We start from the raw sequence: 22,120 nt of genomic DNA on the forward strand, positions 1-22,120 counted from the left end.
GCTTTTGTAAAACAGAAAATTACTTATTGTACAGGGTGGATAAGTAAAAGGGTTTTTAAACATATTTTCTATCAGCAAATAAGTGTACTACTATTATTATCTAACTAAAATGGAAGGAAACAAGTGTCGCTCTGTCCTGTGGCCACCGTACCAACAGCGCCACACCGCTATTGTAACCCACGTTGTGGTTGGAGAGGGAATTACACCCGAAGAGCCACTGCCCTAGTTACTGAAATAAACAGCGTCTCTCTCTCTCCTCGCCGCCATCCACGCCTCGGTGGCGCTGAAAGACGCACCGGAAATACGATAAATATTTGAAAATATATTTTGAACATTTTAAAAGTCTAGTCGTCTTTGCCCCCCCCCCTCATGGGGGGCATGATTTTTGCAGTTACAAAATACAAATACGAGTTTGAAAGTCTGCATACGTGTGTGTGTGTGTGGGGGGGGGGGCACAATAGGGATTTTGAAAAGGGGGGGGGCATGCCCCTCCCCCCCCAGTGGAAATTACGCCCCAGCAGCCTACATATAAAAAACGGTACCCCGAGGAACACTCCGCATTCCCTCTCCATTTTTCCACACCACCGATAAAAAGTTGACATTGTAGCGTTTTAGCTTGTTTCTATTTGGCAAGTTGAGGGCCAGTTGAAAATACACATCTTTCTATGAGCTCTGCAACTTCCCCGCAAAATACCGCCGTGTTTCTATTATTTGGCCAAAGCAATTTAAAACGGAGCCTAAAAAGGGGAACCACCGGTGCAAGATGACAGTTGGGACCCACCACCGGTGTTTATGGAGGTTGCGTTGCACCAGTTGTGACGGGAACACAGGGGGAAATTATCCATTAGTGACAGTTGAAAAGGTGCTTAAAGCGCACCGATATTAAATCTCTGCACTGAATGGTGCTACTGGGAAAGTGACAGCCTTATCCGGTGCTTCAGCCTTGTGTGAATTAACTCTTGATATGAATTAACACGCAGAGCGGACTCACTTCAACATCGCTGCTAAAATTAAAAAAACAAAGACAACAAAAAAAAACAATTCACTGTCAACCTTGGGGCAAATCAAGAGCCAAATGTGTGTGTGTGTGTGTGTGTGTGTGTGTGTTTTGAGTTGGAAATGAGGGCTTCTCCTTCAATGTGTTCCTGTCAATTGTGTAAAGGTGTGAAAGTATGAATTTATGAATGGATGAATGGATGACGTCTTTGCTGCTCATTCTTTCTATTTTACTCACTAATCGTCTAATAAAACAAATCTTCTCTCTTTAACTTTATATTTTGAGAAATTCTGAGCTGTTTTTCTTATTTAAAAAAAAATCTTTGCAGCTTCTTTTGCGTCACACGGCCTCAATGTGCACCCCAACACTGTTAGCGTGTATGCATGTGAGCATGTGTGTGTTTTGTGTGTGTGTGCGCATGCATGCATGCAGGAGTGTGTGTTTTTTAGTTAGCAGAAGGCCAGTACAGTAAAGTATTAGACCACTGTTTGCTTTCTTTGATGTACTCTTAGGGACAAGCCTGTTTGAGAGTTTGAACAGTGACGTGTGAAACCCGTGAAAACAGGACACAGCGCCGCTCTGTTTGCTTAACAACACCCAAAGAATGCATGGCTGTGACAAAACAAATCCCTCAGCCTGCATTCCTCCTGTCCGTCAAACTCCTACCTGCCAAAACCACCGCAGATCTATGACACGAAGCGGAAAAGAGTAGTTAGGAGAAGTGGGCTTACTTTCATGGCGGGATGACTTGCAATTTGTTAAAAGATTGTCAGCTTTCTGACCCCCCCCCCCCCCCAACGTGTCTGACCCAATGGAGGAAGCACGCACCAACAAGTTTCCGCGAACGCCAAATTCACAGCCGTATGTAAATTGGACATTTGATGTGACTTGTAGCCGGAGCTGATTCATCTCGCATTGTATTTACACCTGTTATTAATAATGGATCTCCAGTAGCCACACAGAACTGCATCCCCCCCCTCCTCCCTCCCTCCCCAACTCTTTGTCCCATGATGTTGACGTTTCTCACTGATTGTTGCTGCCTCCCTTTGCATCCATCTGCGTTGGGAACCTAACGAGTGAAGAGCTGACGAATAAGCCTGTCGAAACAACTCCATTTGCAATGAGCACACCCACAATGCATCTCAAACTGCCTCTCATGGCGTTCGGATTGCAGTCCGGCCCCAGCGCTTCTCGCGTGCATCCATCTACGCCTGGATACTGACTTGAATAAGGGTGGTGTGATCATTATCTGATCCCACTTGGGTCGATATTTCTGTCTTTCCTATGCACAAGACAGAGGCAAGGAACCAGCGGCTGCATTTACAACAATCACGTGAATGCCTTCATCTGATTTCCAAAATTTGGGATGAGGTCTCAATTGACATATTCCAACCCCAATTAAGACCCTTAATTTTTTTTGTGGACTTCGCCCCCTTTTTCTCCCCAATTCTAGCCGGCCAATTACCCCAACTTTTCCGAGCCATCCCGGCCACTGCTCCACCCCCTCTGCCAATCCGGGGAGGGCTGCAGGCTACCTCATGCCTCCTCCGATACGTGTGGAGTCGCCAGCCGCTTCTTTTCACCTGACAGTGAGGCGTTTCGCCAGGGGGACGTAGCACGTGGGAGGATCACGCTATTCCCCCCAGTTCCCCCTCCCCCCGCAAACAGGTGCCCTGACCGACCAGAGGAGGCGCTAGTGCAGCGACCAGGACACACACTCACATCCAGCTTCCCACCCGCAGACACAGCCAATTGTGTCTGCAGGAACGCCGGACCAAGCCTGAGGTAACACGGGGATTCAAACCGGCGATCCGAACCGGCGATCCCCATGTTGGTGGGCGACAGAATAGACCGCCACACCACCCGGACGCCCCTTCATTTTTTATAAACATTAAAAATGTGTTTTTAGTAACGCCAAATATAAAACGGCATGTAGGTTAAAGTGACAGAAATCCACTGCACAGACTAAAGGGCAGAGAGATCGAGGGGGAAAAGCTAATACACAATTTCCATGGAGCATAGCGCTTATGCAATGACTCATGTAGATTTGGCCATGACAGTAATCACACTGCCAGTATCCACGTGTACACAATAATCGAATATATTGCCATAAATTAATAACTCCAAATATTTAGATTTCTCATTTGCGTGTGAATGTGCCAAGTGTTTGCTCCTGTCTAAATGCCGCTTTGTTTGTGATAGAAGGGCCTTGTGGCGAGGGACACACTGCTTCAGCTGGATGACCAGGGGTCAGAGTCACATGTTACCAAACACCCCCCCCCCCCCACACGTCAAAGTGTCTTTGAGCAAGGCATCGAATCCCTACCTTTGCAGGGGGATTTTCTGTAGCTGACTGTTCTCTGACCTCCCTGGATAAAGACGAATACCAATAAAATTTTCCTGACAGGGATGAATTCAGTATCACACCGTAATTTATGGAGTTCTGCCACACAGCCATCACAAAAGCATTCTCTGATGACTGTCCGGATGAATAATTTCTTGCTTTTCGCAGAATCAGTGAAAAAAAAAAAGGAAAAAAAAGGGGAGGGGTGGACTTGTCTTCTGTATGGCTTATATTCGGTTCTCAACAAAACACAACATAAAGCCTTTAAACGGTGTTCTGAATAGCAGTAGCCAGCATACTATGATGTAATATGTGAGACAATAAGGTCATGGGTCAGATGGTAAAGTTGGCCTGACATTTGCCTGCATCATATGGAAGAGATGAAATGAGAATACTGCAATATTTCAACTACACCCCCCCCACACACACACACACACCCTCCCTCCCACCCCCACTCCCATCACTGGAGTATCACAGGAGCCAGTGGAAGAACTGGATGTGATTTGTATGTGTGTTTTTGAAGAGGGGTGCTCATAAACAGCCATGAAAAGGGCCCCCTCTATTCAGCCAGCCGGCAGAGATGCGCTTCATTGGGCCAGCCTTTTGTTTTTCCGCTGTTGACAAACCCTTCAGCGCATAAAAAGGGGTCGATTCTCTCGGTGTGTGCAGGCCCAAATGATGCCATTAGATTGGTGCCCGCCTTGGGTGAAAGGCGCTTCAGCAACGCCTGAAGTGATTTAAAAGATGCAGGAGAGAGCTGCCCGCAAATCCTATTTGAAAAGAACACTGGAGGAGAATGGAGGGGCAAAGTGCCAAGCCAGTGATCATTCTATAGTATGCAAAATTGCTCTCAACTCCAAGAGTGCCGTGGCTGTAAAAACAAAAGATGTGGAACATTCCTTTATCACGTGATGGGGGTCAATGTGCTGTGGTGATGCTTGGGGTCAAGAAGTTCACCAAACTTCCCACGCTGCCTTATACCATAGGACCCCGGCAATCGCCTGCAAAACTCTTTGTCAATCAATAGCCGATGAATTTTGCGCTTTCCAAAGGCTCCAGATTCATTCGAGTGCCCGTGCAGAGATGAGACATTTGAAAAATACACAGAACTTCCTCATCAGCATGACAAGGCGCACAAGCGCACACACACACACCAGCCACAGATTTGAACGCTTAACAGAGAATGAGTAGGGAGGGGGGAAAAAGTGTTCTCGCTCTCAACTGGATCTTTCCACCTGGATTCCAGTGAATTGTGTCAGTCTCGCTGATTCTATTGCGAGATTTCCACTAAACTTGAGCACACTTGGCAAAAGATTTCTAAGCTGTTGGGCAATAACAGTACTCGTTCCTTACCAACAGACGGGATGCGAACCACACTGCTGGGCTGTGCAGGTACTACGTCTACGCGCGAAAGACAAGTTTTGATGCGACTCTACTGAAAAGGTCCGAAACAATCATTCCACCTCAGCAAGTGGGGGGGATAATCTGACGATGATGTAGTGCCAGCCGGTGGCATTGTGCAAGGGGCATGTCATCGCGGTGCCCGCTCGTCGACAGCAACCTAATAGGCATGAGAACCTGACAGCATCAACAAAGGGACGGTGCCAAACAAAACCACTTGTTGTGAGTGAGGAGGCTCTCGAACAGGCTGAACCCGGCCGGCTCTGCTACAATCCGCTCAGCAGCCCCCCAGTTAGATAATGTCTCCATGAGGTCTCAGCTATCGAGAGAGAAGATTTCACATTCGTTGTGTTGACAAGTTACTCGCTATTGTAGGCTGCAACCTATTGCTCTTGGTTGGCATTTTCGGCGCCTAAAATCTTTTGACTATTTATTTATAATTATTTTAGAGATTTTTTTTTCCTCAAAGATTTCACGTTTTTATGAGGAACCGTGACGGGCAAATGATTGCTCTGGTTCTCAAATGCTTTGCAGCGCTGGTACCGGGGGTAAATCAGGAGACAGGCAGGAAGTCAGCGAGCTGGAGTAGACGGCCCGTGAAGAAGGAGAAGAAGGTAGAGGCTTTCTGTACCACTTCTAGTGGGTCTTGTTGAAGGACCGCACTTTCCTGTTCCCACCTGGTCGGCAACTCTCGCTTTCAGAGAGGGTGTGGGGTGGGGGCTGGGGGGGGAGCAACGGCACCTCAGCCCATAGCCTTGTGCAATACGAAGTCAAAAAAATTGAGTCATGAGGTAAAGTCCAATATGGCTAGACTCGCGGTGCTTTTCAGCGGGGTGAAAAGGCCAGCGCGGGTCTGTGCTGCATGATGCGAACCAGGTGAGGGAAGACGAAGTCGGATGAAATTGTTCCATGACTCAGTCGGGCTTGGAAACGCCTGGGTTTTCCCCTAGTTGGCAAAAGTGTCACCTCCATGGTCTGCCAAGCAATATCACTGCTAATTGCGCACAGCAGGGAGGTCAAATGCTCTAAACGCCTTACTTATCAGTGTTTTATTAGAAACACTGTTGGTGGATGTTTGAGATAAAATTAAAAAAAAAGCTTCTGCTCTAGCTTACTATACGGTCACCTCTGGGATGCATGGACGGTTACTTTACTGGAACGTTCCCGTCTCCGCTCAGCACATGGAGAGATAACCATCTACTTGTTTGGGACGCCCACAGCTTCCCACACCAAAGGACCCCAAAACTGCTCGAATGAGTCAAGGACGTCATTTTATTTTCGGGCAAAAGTGACTTATCGACGCCGGGCCGTGAACTGTGTGAAGTGTGACCTAGAAACAGATGGGATGCAGACATAGTGGCCACTGCAGCTGCACCCCTCGAGTGCCGTCTGCCTCACGGTTTCACAGCAGGCCGTGCAATGTGGTGCAATGCATATTACAAAAACGCACAAGCCAAACTAATTACCTTATTAATCGTCTCTCATAAATCAGATTATGTTCATCAGGGTGACACTTATTCTTCCGGATAGCAACCACACCTCAATGGATTAAAGCAGTCCATCAAAACTGGGGGGTGGTTCCAGCCAAAATATTCCTGGCTAACTGCCAAGACTGAACTTCTACAAGAACCGGTCCATAAATTTGAAACAAATTAATTTATGTCAATTTCACTGGAAGCTCAATCTCTCTGACAGCGTTTCAAGCCAAAACAAAGATAATACACTAAACGGGTGACATTTTTCCACCATCCGTCTGCATTATTTCTTGCAGTCGGTGTTGCTAATGAGCACCAACAACAATCTGCATAGCATTGACAAAATGTATCATATACATTGTGTATCTAATTTTAGTGAATTGGTGCTTATTTTGAAAAAAAAAAAAGCCGCTCAAATTTTCCACAATTTCATTACATTCGATAAAGGAGAGCTCGGTAGCTTATGTAAGAATAGAAAATGGTTTGATGCAATTTAAACTCGGCTACAGCAGCCTTACAGAACAGACCAAAGTCCACATCAAAAGCAGACTTTGCAGAAAAGCAGAGCGGTTCACAAGGAACAAATCGCAATGCAGTTATGCCCCAGAGGCCATGATGTCACGGGAAGTCTTTTCCAGGAGGGTTGATAGGGGCCATGAAGGCTCTTGCCGATAAGATTTAAGGAGGAGGTCACTAAGAGACCCTCAGCATGCTGCTTGCCTGCTAACAATGATGCCTTAGTGCCGGTTATCTGTCCGTCTTATACAGACCACATCTGGGTCGACCGCACAGAGGTGAGCACTGTTGTAAAAATGGGAACAGCTCGTCGTTGCAGAGACCACAGGGAAGCATCTCCCTCTCTCAAGCTTTGATTGAATTTGAAAATTAGATGAGAGAAATTAACATGCACGGGCCCAAGTTGTTTACCGCGACGGGTGAAAACGTGTGCATATCGTTGCACCGTGTAGCGTAATTTACGTTCTCAAACCGGTCGGAGTACACTCGAAAATCAAGTCAAGGTGCTCAGGCACTGTAAAAATTAAGAGTCGCACTGATTTTATACTGTTTTCTTTTCCATCATTCGGCACATTTTACTTCGAACAATGTAAGCCATACATTTTCCTCATTCTCTTCGGTTTAGCGGCCCTTCTTGCACAAGCACACCGCCACAGACTCTCTGTCAAACCGGTTGATGGCGAAATCTCTTGTTTCACCACGATGCCTGTCGCCATGGTGACGTCCAGGTGTTGCTCACGAGCCTAAGTTGAGGAGTCAGAAAGCCAAGGCGCTCGCTAATCCTCCTCAACCACAGCGTGTCAATAATCAGGAATGTGCTCCCTAAACTAAACCATTGTTCCTCTGCCAAGAAAATCGCAAATATAAGCACTGACACCGCCTCCGGGCACTGAGGTCTCAGAGACTGGAAAAGAAATGAAATGAAGAGAAAAAAAACAACATGAGTTAGGGACAGAGGAAGGAAGCTTTGATTTCTCCCCATACAGCTTAATACCATTTAAATCATAAATCGCCCTGCTAGGGCTCGTGGAGAGATACTATAGGGTTGTATTGTTGGGAGCGGTGGTGTCCTTTGTACAGTAGGAGAAAGACGGAGGCGGCGTTCCCTCAAGGAGGTCAGCTGCTGTCAACAGTTGGACGGCTTTGAAGCAGCACTAAGCCGCGAGGCAGCAGGATATATCCTCCCCTCTCCTTTGACCACGGCTCCATTAGAGTCCAATTTAGAATATGAAATAGAGTAGGAAAAATAATCTCACGAGGACCCACACGGAGGCTCTCGACAATAGCTTCTGATCTTTGCAGACAAAAAGGTACCCGGCTGAACCCGGCCGGACAATTGGTCCCTCTTTTTTTTTTTTTTTGCCCACTGTCCATATGGCATGGGGTGAAGTCCTGCAGCATTATTGTGGTATTCAGCACTCCGGCACCACAAATCTGGGGAGAATGACTGCAAAGTCATTTCAATTACACTTCTAAATTGTATTTCTCGTTAGGGTAATTAGTCGGACATAATTTCAAGACCCGTAAGACTTCATACAGTAGCTGCCCGATTGTGGAACCACGTTAGAAGCAGACCAACTGACCTGCACAAGGCCACGGCTCGTCTAGTGGCTATACGTACAGACATGCTGGCAGTGGTTAGCCGAGTACTTCGAAGTGCAACCGGAGTGAGACGAGACAATGGCTCGTCTGTTGTCTCTTTTTGTTGCTGTGTGTGCGCGTGTGCGTGCACGTGCATCGTGGAGAGATCCTCTCTTAAGGGCGAGGAAATGAAGAGCTCGATGGGCGGATGTGGCCCATGCGGTGAGCCCGTTGCGGAATGCCCCGGTGCTGGATGGGTCCTCCTGAGAGCTTTATTGTGTGAGACGACCAGCCACAGCCAGTTCTGGTTCCCTGTGATGCGAGGCCTCCTGGGAAGCCACAACAATAAGCATCTTTGTCCGGCAGTGCCCATTATCTCTCGGCATTTCTGCAAATGACAACGGGGTGTAGTGCGTCTGACATCCCCCGCACTTAATGAGCTCCAGGTATGCACTTCGTCAGATAACAGAAGACTGATTTAAACAGTCGCAGATCTCTCCTCGTGTGCCCTCCATTTCGGAGAAATTATGCGCTGATCTTAGACCAGCTTCCATCCTATCCTACGTGGGAGGGTGTCGGTGAAAGGGAAGTCAATTGTATTTCATACGAGGTTCGTATTTGTATGCTTTGAAAATTTGCATGTGTATGCCTGGGCCATGAATTGACAAAAATTCTTTATTATTATTATTTTCCCTCCTTTTACTCCCCAATTGTACTTGGTCAATTACCCCACTCTTCCCGAGCCGTCCTGGTCTCTGCTCCGCCCCCTCTGCCGATCCGGGGAGGGCTGCAGACTACCACATGCCTCCTCCGATACATGAGGCTTCACCAGCCGCTTCTTTTCACCTGACAGTGAGGAGTTTCGCCGGGGGGACGTAGCACATGGGAGGATCACGCTATTCCCCCCAGTTCCTCCCTCCCCCCAAACAGACTGACCAGAGGAGGCGCTAGTGCAGCGACCAGGACATATACCCACATCCGGCTTCCCACCCGCAGACACGGCCAATTATGTCTGTAGGGATGCTGACTAAGCAGGAGGCAACACGGGGATTCGAACCGGCGATCCCCGTGTTGGTAGGCGACAGAATAGACCGCCAAGCCACCCGGACACCCAAAAATTCTTTAAATGACAAATAAAATGTAAAACACAGATCTCAGGCTCTGAACTATGACCCTGAAGTTCTGCTGACTGTTTAACCTGAACTTGACTCTTCAGTCACCTGGTTCATCCAGATGTCTTTCAGACAACACCGGCTGGTGGTGGAGCGTCTGACCCCAGACTCCTAGCTCTTGGCCCTCCCTTCTCGGCAAGTGCTCACTCATCCTGCTGTCATGAGTCTAATTGTTCGCACTATGTTGGATGTGAAGTCTGATGTATGGCACATTGCTGACTATGAGAATGCATATGTGTAGGTGTATGCATGCATGTGTGTGTATGCATGTGTGTGTGTGTTAGTGGAGGCCGGGTTAACACACGCCTGCAGGCAAACACGCACACGCGTGTGCGCGCACACACACGCGCGCACGCGCATGTCTTCACCTGCCATAGCCTATCATTACCGCTGTCACGTAGCCACCTCCACAGCAGGCCTCGCAAGCCCCAACAACCACAGGCACACACACCTGGAGGGCCAAACACTCCGCTCCCAGCCCAGCGCTTCATAAACTTCGCCTTTCTTAGCTCAATCACACACCCACACACCCACGCACACACAAACAAACACACCTACACACCCACACACATACTGACATACAAACATACACACAGCTATTCATATCCTGCAGCCGCAGCTTCTGCCTCCCATCTCCCCGCCGAAGTATGTCTGCTTTTCTCTCTCAACAACCGCAAATGCTTTAGCGCTATTTAATTTATCCCCTTTGTTATCTTTTCCATACCAGCCGAGCGAAACAACACCGGCGCTGCAGAACTAGATCAGCAGCTGCTCCGGGAAGCTGGCGCGGCTCCTGCGACTACTGACAAAGCGGGCTGTTTCGGGCACAAAACAAAACAAAAGAAAGTAAAGCGGAAAGGAGATCAGCAAAAGAAAAAGAAAAGGTCACCCAACGACTTCCGCTACATGTGAGCGAAGTCACCGAGGCTACACGTCTGTCCGGGTAAACGGGATGACGGCTCCATGAGCCTGACTCACGGTGTGGGGGTGGGGGGACTTTTTTTTCCCCCTCACGTGCGCGAGGCTCCTCGTCGATGCGTTTACGTACGAGGACACAAGCGCGGCGAGCGAGCACGTGCTCGGCGTGACGCGTCACATCCCGGCCCCGCTTTGCCACACGGCCGTTACCTCCTCAACGACACGTCACGCTGACAGATCCCGACACGCAAAAACGGCTCGAGGTCCCGGAGCGAGTCTGCTGGTTTAAGCCCCGCCCACACACCCCACACTCAAAAATATCCACCTTAACGAGCGTAACGGCGAGTCTTTAAGGCTCATTTTGCTAAAAAACAAAGGGAAAATAAAATCTGCTGTTGAGACAATTTGCATTGGAAACAACTGGAACTATCTCACCTCACTTCACACGGGTGGTGTTTTTTTGTTTTCCGCTGGTTTTAACAGAAAACAACAATTTAAGATTCAATACTGGAATCTGTTAAGATGGATAATATGCGCGTTATGCCAAAAAAGAAACGAGCAGGACTTTGCCGTTACCAACAAGGCCTTTAAAAGGACAAAACTCATTGTGTTGCTTACCCTCCTCTGTCGTGTTATGTGGTTTAGCGCTTGCTCAGCACCGGTCCCTACTCACACTGTACGCATGATCTTCCATCCTGAGCCAGCTCTGACCTGACTTGAACCGTATCGGGGACCAGAATGGCGCTATCCTGCTATCTTGTGCGCAAAGCCAGACTCTCAGGGAGCTCAAGCGGTTGGCCTGGACACACAGAACCACATTATGCAGTTGTTCGGTTACAGTGAAAGGTGTCCTCTGCGTTTAACCCGTCCTGCTGTATAGGAGCAGTGGGCAGCTGCAGCGCCCGGGGACCAATCCACTTATTCTTTCCACTGCCTTGCTCAGGGGCACAGGCAGGAGTATTAACCCTAACATGCATGTCTTTTTGACGGTGGGAGGAAACCGGGGCCACCCGAAGGAAACCCGCGCAGACACGGGGACAACATGCAAACTCCACACAGAAAGGGCCTGGGACGGCCTGGGGTTCGAACCCAGGACCTTCTCAACAGTGCTAACCACTGGGCCACCGAGCCACCGAAAGTGCAGCATGCCACCTTATGGCAGACGCGCTATGTAAATTCACCGAAACCGCGGTTAGATTATCTGCGCGGCGTCCGGGTAGCGTAGCGGACTATTCCGTTGCCTACCAACACGGGGATCGCCGGTTCGAATCCCCGTGTTACCTCCGGCTCGGCCGGGCGTCCCTACAGACACAATTGGCCGTGTCTGTGGGTGGGAAGCCAGATGTGGGTGTGTGTGTCTTGGTCGCTGCACTAGCGCCTCCTCTGGTCGGTCGGCGCGCCTGTTCACGGGGGGGAGGGGTAATAGCGTGATCCTCCCACACGCCATGTCCCCCTGGTGAAACTCCTCACTTGTCAGGTGAAAAGAAGCGGCTGGCGACTCCACATGTATCGGAGGAGGCATGCGGCGGTCTGGAGCCCTCCCCGGATCGGCAGAGGGGGCGGAGCAGCGAAGAGCGGGGCAACTGGCTGGGGATAGAATCGGCTCTGTGCAATAGTCCGCGGTGGTGTAGCGGTCTAAGCATCGGCTTTGTGTCAATGCAGTTGCCCACTGGGGACCGGGGTTCGCGCCCCGGTCTCGTCAGATCCGACTATGGCCGGACTCGATGAAGCAGCAGTCATGGCAACGCTGTCTTCGGGAGGGGGGCGGAGTCGACTTGTGTTCGTCACGTGAATGCGTCTCTGTGTGTGTCGGAAAAAACAGTGCTTCGGCCTGGAGTCGCCTTGTCACGAAAGTGGGGAGGCGGTCTCCTTCGAGACTGCCGGCCGGAGAGGTGCAGTTGGCGAATGCATGCAGTACGAGGGTGGGTGTTTGAATTAAAATAGGGATCGATTGGCCACTAAATTGGTAGGAAAAAGGGAAAAATCAGAAATAAATTTGAAATAAAAAAAGAATCGGCTCTGTGCATAACCGTAGTCCACTGACTTCCGGTTTCTACTGCAGCGGTCACACCAGTTTCCTGTTGGTTGGCGTGTGCCATATTGACGACGGCATATTCTTCACGACGCCTGCGGGAGTTACCGCGGGTAAATGTCAACGACACGCGCACAACCGTCGACACGCTTCCACCTGCACCGACCAGCAAACGGGAGAAAGGGTTCAAGTTGTGCACGTCAAGTTACGTCCACAGTTACGAGGACGAGCGGACGGACAAACCGACAGAAGTGTGCTTAACTCGCATCTCTTACAGAATTTCACATCACAATAAGCGGTGTGCAACGGCAAGTTTAAAATTTAACCTGACAGGAAGCAACACACAACACACCAACACACCCACACACCCCCGTTGTACGCCCTACTTGGACGTAATGTGTCGGAGCGTTGCATAAACTAGGCTCTCGCTCCTTACCTCCAAAATAAAATTTTTAAAAAGTGTCCACCCTTGGTTGACCTTTTGTACGAGTTCGAGGTAAACGCATGCAGAAATAGATCTGGATCTATCTTTACACACACACACACGCGCACGCACGCACACACCCTAATGTAAACCCGTAGGTTTCCCAACACTGCTCCTGTCATTTAGCCGCGTAAATCAAACCCGGGCCCCTCTCGGTCTCAAACCACGGTGGTCTCCCGTCCACGTCTCTGCTTTGCTAGATATGTGCACGTGCGCGTGCACGTGCGTGTGTGTGTGTGTATTCTACGCTTATGAATGACCTCATCAAGCACCAGAATACACAGCGGAGGGGTCTGGGTAACATCAGGCCCACGCCACGCCACTGAGCCCCGACACCATCTCCCCGCTTCATTTACATACAACAATATACAGGTCCACAGTCCGCCTGCATGCATACACACACACACACACTAACCAGTCACCTCACACTCGGCTGCAGTTTAGGCCCAACACATCCGTGCACATGTGTGTGTGTGTGTGTGTGTACACACATGTGGTTGTTGGTAAGTGAGTAGAAGAGCGGGGCGAGGCCGGCATTGCTAAATACACACGTAAACTCCCCGGGGCATACTAAGCAGGGTGCTCTATAGAAAAATGAAATGGTACAATGCTTTTATTGTTCCAAATCAATTAAGGAGCTCCTCATCTCTCTCTCTCTCTCTCTCTCTCTCTCTCTCTCTCCCTCTCTCTCTCCCTCTACCACACAGCAGCACGAGGCCAGGGTGCTTCAGTAATCCCACAGATACGCATCCATGTGCTCCTCTGCCGTTGGAAGCACAGTGTGTGATTGCTGTGAGAAATATGTGGAGCCGTCTCCCATTGCGGTGAGAGAACGGAGGGAACATCCAGCCTTAGGGGGGGCGGGTGAGAGTGTGTGTGTGTGTGTCTGTGTGTGTGTGCATGTCTGTGCCTACAGAAGACTAAGGCATGATCAAACAGAGCACACACAGGTAAAGTATGCCATCTGCACCACCACCACCTACCCCCCCCCCACCTCCACCTGCAAAAATCCTCCCTCCGTCCTCCGCTCTATCCAACCTCCATGTCGGCCCCGAGTCCTGGGCCTGCACCGAGAGTCAGAATGAAAGAGGCCTTGTCTAAGAGCCTATAATCCCCGGGGCGATTAGTCGACGCATCTCGATTAGAAGCCGGGCAGCGCCGCCACGCCCCCCCCCCCAGCCCGGCTTTTTTTCTTTTCTTTTGGAAAACGGTGACCCACAGGTGTCCACAAAACGCGTCTCATTAGCAGAGAAATAAAGAGAAGAAGAAGTGCTCCGACTTCCATGTGAGAGAGGGAGAGGAACTAGTCGGGGACCAGAACTCTTAACAAATCCGCCACGAGAGACGAAAACACCCGCCGGTGTTGGCCAACACGGGAGCCCTGTAACCATAACCCTATCATTTCTCGTGCACTACACAACGTTTCTTTGCCTGCTGCAAGCACAAGTGTGCAGATGCTGTGTTTAACCCCGCGGGGGGTGGGGTGGGGGGTGGGGGGGGTCAGGGGGAGAGAGAGTTGTGACAGCCCATCCCTTCATCAGCTCGTGTTTTCTGTAAACAGGCGTTTCGCCGAGGAGGGATTGAGAACCGAGACAGGTATTTCATCCGATCAGCCTCATAAACCCTCTCTTTCTGCCGGCGTGCTCTTAGCGAGTAAACACCTCCACCCGTGCAGGTAAACGCCTGATCTCGGGGGGTATTCCCATGCCCGACGCATGTCACCGCACCGTCCACATCACTGCACCTTACAAGCCAACCCGCCGACTGGACCTCGTCTCAGGGTCGGGTCCGGGAGGGGGGGGGGGGGCAGACGGGATATCTGCAGTGAAGACACAGACACTGAAGCCCGTGTGGTGTTTCAATGTTGTACTGTTTTGACAGACAGATGCCTGTTTTTCCCACTCCCTCCCTCTCCCTCTCTCTCTCTCTCTCTCTCCCCACCCTGCTTTTTCTTTAAGAACAAATAAGCCTACAAATCACGCGTTGACAGATTAGTATTTTGCCAGCCAACACTTCAACAGAAACAGTTTAACCTCTTAATGGACAGACTAGTGAGAGCTTTCACTTGGTTGCTGCAGCAAATTAGGAAACAAGATGCTATTTTTTTGGGGGGGGGGGTTCCCCCCTTTTCTCCCCAATTGTACTTGGCTAATTACCCCACTCTTCCGAGCCATCCCGGTCGCTGCTCCACCCCCCTCTGCTGATCCCTGCGCACCACTGCATGCCTCCTCCGATACAGGTGGGGTCGCCAGCCGTTTCCTTTCACCTGACGGTGAGGAGTTTCGCCAGGGGGACGTAGCGCGCGGGGGGGGTCCACGCTGAGCAGGCGCCCCGACCGACCAGAGGAGGCGCTAGCGCAGCGACCAGGACACATCCCCACACCCGGCCAATTGTGTCTGTAGGGACGCCCGACCAAGCCGGAGGTATCACGGGGGTTCGAACCGGCGATCCCCGCCGCCACGCGGACGCCCCACAAGATGCTCATTTAATTCAAAACGTGTTTTCAGTGTCTGCCGCAGAAATATTGACTTTACTCAAGCCCCTGGTATGGTTTATCGACGATCAGAACGAGAAATAACTTAATCTGCAACAACAAATGTCGCCTCTGCTTTATGACATAACACCTAATTAGCCTTTGTACAGCAACCGCTGTGCCAACAGGCCTCTAAATGCAGGCATACGTTAAGTATTGTAAATGTTTCACTGCATCCACTGCAACCTACATTACTCAGTCGCCTCTGTTGTCGTTTTCAGTTTAACCCATTTTCCTTAATCTGATCCTTGTTAACTCATGGCAGCTTGAGGAACAGGAAGTGACCTTTGGCCCCCGGGATAGACTACTGTAGTTCCTCAATCACATCCATCGTGTGCCTAACCTTGACTGAAGGCCCTAGGAGGGAGGTTATGTCTGCAGAGATTGTTCATGTCCGGGTGATCACTTACGCCTTCGCCCAAGAGAAGGGGGACTCAAATAACAATGGTGAGAGGGGCGGACTGATCGGTATCTTGTGATCTCGAGTCGCTGGGTTGAAAGCACAGCACTTGCCAGCCAGCCAGTCAGTCAGTCAGTCAGCCAGACAGCCAGGGAGGCAGACAGGCAGTGTGCAAAGGTCCACAGGGGTGCGAACACACATGGTTTGAGTTTGGCTCCATGTAGGAGCAGGAGGAAAGAGGGGCCTGGTAGCAGGAACCCTCCAATTCTCACTTCCTGCTTCTGCTGGAAATGCGATCTGCATGCCCGTCGTCCGCGTCAACACAGTGCACAGTGTTCGCCCGGTAGCCGAGGGGATAGCATGTGCACGCACATGGCACCCCATCACATCAAATCAGCCTGTCAGCACCCTGAAACCCAGGCCGGTGTTTCCCTAATGAGCCGAGGGGATACCACAAAGACAATCCCGTTCAATCATGCTGTCAGTTCCCCCATGCCACAGCAAGCAGGTCAGGTGACAGCCGGGCCAGCGCCTCTCCTTCCTCCAGGAAGCATTTTTCAAACAGAGCGGCTGATAATTAAATAACAGAGGAAAAAAAAGGAAAAAAAAGAAGAGGGATAAGTTACCAGCTTCTTTTATTCCAGGAAGTTAATCCGCGCCAGTGTTTAAATACGATAGGCAAGTGCGGTGAGGAGGGTTTTTTCCTCTTCCTCTCTTTATTATTAATATTACTATTTCTTTTTTTCCAGCATCTGCACCACAAACCAGCAGCGTCTCGAGCAACGCTTCGCAGAGGGCTGCAGCTCCCACTGTCAAACTCTACGGCTCCATACGGACAGTTGATAATGAGTGTTGAAGGAGAGGATATGCTGAGGGTGACACACGGGGGGGGGGGGGGGGGGGGGGGGGAGGAGGCCATAAATTCGGGCTCGTGTAGGCGTCTAATTTCCTTTTTACTACCCGGGAGCCAAAATCAATGTCACTTAAACCTGCCTATGGAAGGTAAGGAACTCCAGCTGACCCCGCTGGCCCTCCCCGGCGGCGCAGGATTGAGTCACCTCAAAATACCGCAGGTTACGTTCGGCTTAAGTAAACGCAACAGAACGATAAAACTGTTAACAGGCTTCCACGGATGCCCCTCCTTGGAGCTGGTATTTTCCGCAAAAAAAAAAAAAAAAATATTCGGCAGAAGAGAAAAAGAAAATGACACCACTTCATGCGTAGACCCAACAGCCTTTGCAGCAGTGCCAGCCCCCCCCCCCCCGGCTAACCTTGCATGCACCTAGGCATCAAACCCACCCACAAGACTTGGATGAGGAATGTTTGTCTCTATGTGTGTGTGTCCTTGCATGCTGCCTGTATTGCCAAGGCCCAAACCCCATTGTTTATCCTCTGCTGTGTCTGGGTCAGCGGGGCTCTTGACTAAAATTCTTGCCCCAGCATGAAGAAAGTTTTAACAGTGTTGATGCAGGAGGAGGAATGATTACGTTATAAAAATACACCGCGCCATATGTCCTGGTGAGAGCCCAAACCACAGAATGACATACAGTAGAGTCCAGCAGGCCTCTTTAACCCCGCCTCTCCAACCGCACCGGCCCCAGTGTGGCTGTGCAGCGTTCGCACCGCGCTCCTCACCTGCAACGCTTTGCGCCGTTACACGAGAACGCGAGTACATGAACGGCGAGTCGGTCGGTGACGGGAAAAACGGACAGTTTTTTTTCTTTTTTGGGGGTGTGGGGGGGGGGGGTTTCCCCTTGTTCTCCCCACATGTATTCGGCCAATTATCCCACTCTTTCGAGCCGTCCCGGTCGCTGCTCCACCCCCTCTGCAGACTACCACATGTCTCCTCTGATACATGTGGAGTCACCAGCCGCTTCTTTTCACCTGACAGTGAGGAGTTTCGCCAGGGGGGAGGTAGCACGTGGGAGGATCACGCTATTCCCCCCACTTCCCCCCTCCCTCCTGAACAGGTGCCCCGACCGACCAGAGGAGACGCTAGTGCAGCGACCAGGACACATACCCAGCTTCCCGCCCGCCGACACGGCCAATTGTGTCCGTAGCTGGAGGTAACACAGGGATTCGAACCGGCGATCCCCATGTCGGTAGGCAACGGAACAGACCGCCGCGCCACCCGGACGCCCTCTAGAGACCGACGCGTTGGGGGGAGAGCGCGCATTTGAAGGGAGACTCGGGCAGGCGAAACAGCGAGGGACAACTGGACGGGGACTGGAGGAGGCCGGTGTGTGTAAACGTGGCCCTGAAACGAAAGTGCTGCTCCACAAGCCAGCACAAACACAGTACGACCAACTTAAAGACGGTTACACAACTGCGAGATTATAAAGTTGCCCCGTCTGTCTGAATCTCCCCGTGCAAGTTCGTTCTGGTTAAGGCCCAGTCAGCAACCTAAATCAAAACCTCGCCCTCTTCCTCCTCCCCCCCCCCCCCCCCGTCTCCATTTCACTCTTTCTCTGCTCTCCTTGAATCTCATAACAAGACAGAGCACGCTCACTGTAAACCTCCCGGGGGGTGAGAGGGGTTAGGAGATTAACTTTATTTTGAATTCCTTCCCCTTAATGTGGCAATTACTCCCCCCCCCCCTCCAACCTCCCCCCTCCACTTCCCCTCGCTCACTTCTCCTTTCCTCGCCTCTCTCGGCAGCACAGCACGGCGTCTGTTCCAGGGCACATCGAGTATTTGTTTTGTACACAGAAAGCATTTCTTCATTTCTTTCGCCTCCTGTAGAATCTCATACTTCACGGCGGAGAGGGTCTGCCAATCGCTCGACCTGGGGGCGGCGTGCCTCTGCGGCTTTTACTGAGAATAAGTGGCGCTAAATGTGGACTTTCTTGGTGCTGTCGAAAGAAGAAATAAAAACCGTGCCCGACCGTGATCGCTTATTTATAGGCTTTTTTGCATGGAGGGCTTTTGTAATCGTTCGACCAAAACGAACCAGAAAACAGACGACAGCCGAGCACTGCAGAGATCACAGGAGCAGATTAGATAAGCGACTGCAAAACTATTGCTGCGCACAAAAAAAAAAAAGCGAATTAACTCGGAAGGAAACTAACGACGAGTCGTAAAATAGCCAGATGGATGTGGCGTTGGGAGGAAAATCTAATGAAACTAAAATGGACGCATTGATATAGCGCCTCTCTAGCTGCAGCAGCCACTAAGAGCTGCACAATCAATGAGTGCCTCACATTCACCAACGCACACACACACGCACAGACACACACACACACTGCCATGATAGGTAACAACCAGCCCATCAGGGGCAGTTAGAGGTTAGGTGTCTTGCTCAAGGACACCTCGCCATTTTTTTTGTTGCAAGGAGGAGCCGAGGATCGAACCGGCGACCCTCCGGTTACCAGGTTGACCCGTTCTGCCTTCCGAGCCACCGTCGCCTCCAATTAGCGTACCTCAGCTAAAGGACCACGTGTTCCTAAAGTTGTCAAATCTTCTCCGTCAAGCGAGCATTTGCCTACGTTCTGCTCGACAACTTGACAGATATCTCTTCCCGTACGGCACAAAAAAAGTAGACGGTTCAAGACCTTAATGCCATAATTCCATGGACCTTAATCACATCATTTTCGCACGTCATAAGCCAGGTCATTTGTGTCTAATCTTAGTAAGTGGATCAAAATGTGTGTGTTTCTTTTTTTTGTGTGTGTGTGTGTGTCTATGTGTGTGTGTGAGTGGCGTTGGAGGAAAATCTAATTCGTGTATCTTGGCTAAAAGACCACGTGTTTCTGAAGTTGCCATATCTTATTCATTGCACAGGCATTTCATCTTTTTGCGCTGCCGTCTGCACGGCAAACCAACCTACACTTCACTGGACGTCTGGAGAAATATGTCTTCCTGTACCAGACAAGAAGTCGATGGTTCAAGACCTTAATGCCGTAATTCCATGGACCTTAATCACATCACTGTCACGTGTCATAAGCCAGGTCATTTGTGTCTAATCTTAGTAAGTGGATCAAAATGTGTGTTTCTTTTGGTGGGTGTATGCGCATGCGTGCGTGCATGTGTGAGAAAGTGCATGTGTGTGTGAGTGCATGCATTCGTGTGTGTGTGAAAGTGCATGCATGTGTGTGCATGCATGTGTGAGAGAGAGTGCATGCATTCGTGTGTGTGTGTGTGTGAGACAGTGTGTGTGTGTGTGTGTGTGTGTGTGTGTGTGTGCACTACACCACTTTTGCAGCGTTCAAGACACAGGTCAAGAATGCTGCAGCTGCAAAAGCACACAAGCACACAGCATCTGATTGTAGCGTCCAGAAACCCCTGATCTAAGCCACTTGTGTTACAAAACCAGCTGGGCTCTGAGATTTCTTGTCTCAATTTTTGTGCTACTTCTCAAATGCACCGTGTCCAACTGCCCTCCCTCGCTCCCCCTCTCCCCCCCCCCCCACCCCACCGCCCAGATGCAACACTGCATCTCCTATGGGAGCTGAATCAAAGCAAAAAGCCCTATTTCCCTCTTTTCGTGGGTTGAAGGACTAGCATCACCCCACCCCCCACCCCCCTTTTCGAGGCATTCTCACACATTCCCTGCATCCAAAATGGCCCCGTTCTCCCCCGGCTAAGCTTCTTAATGGACTGTTCTATAGAGGGGTGGCTTAGTCGATAAGAGGAGAAAGAAAGAGAGGGAAAGCAAAACAAAAAGAGGAAGTAAATGGTCAGTTGGGAGGTGGCAAGACACTAAAGGATTACCCCTCTGTCCTCCACCCTGGGATAAAAATACTTCTTCAGAAGTGCTCGAAAAGGAGGAAAGACTTTGTGAGGTATCCAAGAAAAACGTGTGCTATCGGGCACTGTCAGAGGCAGCGTCTCCACGGGGGTGAGCGGAGGAGGGCCCCCGCAGTGAGGATTTAGTATTTCCTCCGCCAGTAGCTACAGTTGGAGGCCTCTGAGGGCCTCGGCCCGGCTCATCCCTACGCGTTTGCACAACTCCGCGGCGCGGGCTCACCGATGCCTGGCCCGAGCCCGCCTCGTTCAATCTCAGCTGTTTTATGTTCTGCAGCGCCGCTATCCAGGACCCGTACGTCTACTTAATATATTGTTGTGACGCCACGTTTTTATGTCCTGGTCTGTTTTTTCCATTGTTTGGCAAGCTAGCACGTTCTAGCATTCCCATTACAAACAGGGGAAGGGGGAGGCTGTAAAGCCGTGTTTCATGCTGTCAAGAGATCCAAGAACCCCTCCAGAGGAAAAGCTGGAGAATGACCTGGAGCTGCAGGTACGGGGAGCACACTGGAAACCTGCAAGTGTGCACGCACTCACACTCACACACACACACACACACACACACACACACACACACACTCACACACACACACGTGCGGGAAATGGAGGGCCAGCTGTGCCACCGACGTAGGCGGGGTCTGGGTATCCAGCCAACACAGGCCTTTATTATCGCCCTGGATTTATAGGTGTGGTGCCTTGTGCGCTATATCTAATTACAGATTTTAACAATGATAGCATGTTAAGTGAAATGTAGTACATGTGTACAGCAGCGTCGAGGGCAAGTTCCACCGCTTTGACCTAGACAAGGTAACGTACATACTAAGGCCTGCCCTCTAATTTTGCCGCACAGGGTGTCGGCGGTGGTAAAAGGCAGATTGCGCCTCTTCTTCTGGGGTGAGGTGTTTCTCGTGTCGCCAACTTGAGAAGCAGACAGGGGGCGATCTCTTTTTTGTTTTTGCATCTGTCCTTCCCTCAATCTGCCTCCCATATTCGAGCTTATCGCTCTCCATTGTGTCTGGGGCCGACTCACTCTCTCTCTCTCTCTCTGCCCTTGCTCTCAAAGGCACACATTTCTTTTATCATGTTGTGTGTTGGCCAAACAAAGGTGCCATTAAGTGGAATGCCTTCTGACAATATTTAATTAGGTTAAAACAAGTGGAAATGGCCGACTCCGGTTACAGGGAAATTCCAGCTGAGGATAGGGGATGGAGGAGGAGCAGGGGTAGCAAAAAAGGGAAGGGGTTGGGGAGTCGAGGATGGATATGGGGGGGGTAGACGGGGGGGGGGGTGAAAGTTGAGCTCCATCCCTTTCTGACGGATTGGTACAGACAGGGGAACTCTACCCGTTGTTTATTTGACCACGCTTTCCGTACGCACGTATCGTATTGAAAACCGCAAACGTCGGGAGAGCAGTCAGAAGAGAGAGAGAGAGAGAGAGACAGAGACAGAGACAGAGAGAGAGAGAGAGAGAGAGAGAGAGAGAGAGAGAGAGAGACAGAGAGAGACAGAGAGAGAGAGAGAGAG

This window comes from Lampris incognitus, chromosome 10 (genome assembly GCF_029633865.1).
Source record: "Lampris incognitus isolate fLamInc1 chromosome 10, fLamInc1.hap2, whole genome shotgun sequence".
NCBI lineage: Eukaryota > Metazoa > Chordata > Actinopteri > Lampriformes > Lampridae > Lampris > Lampris incognitus.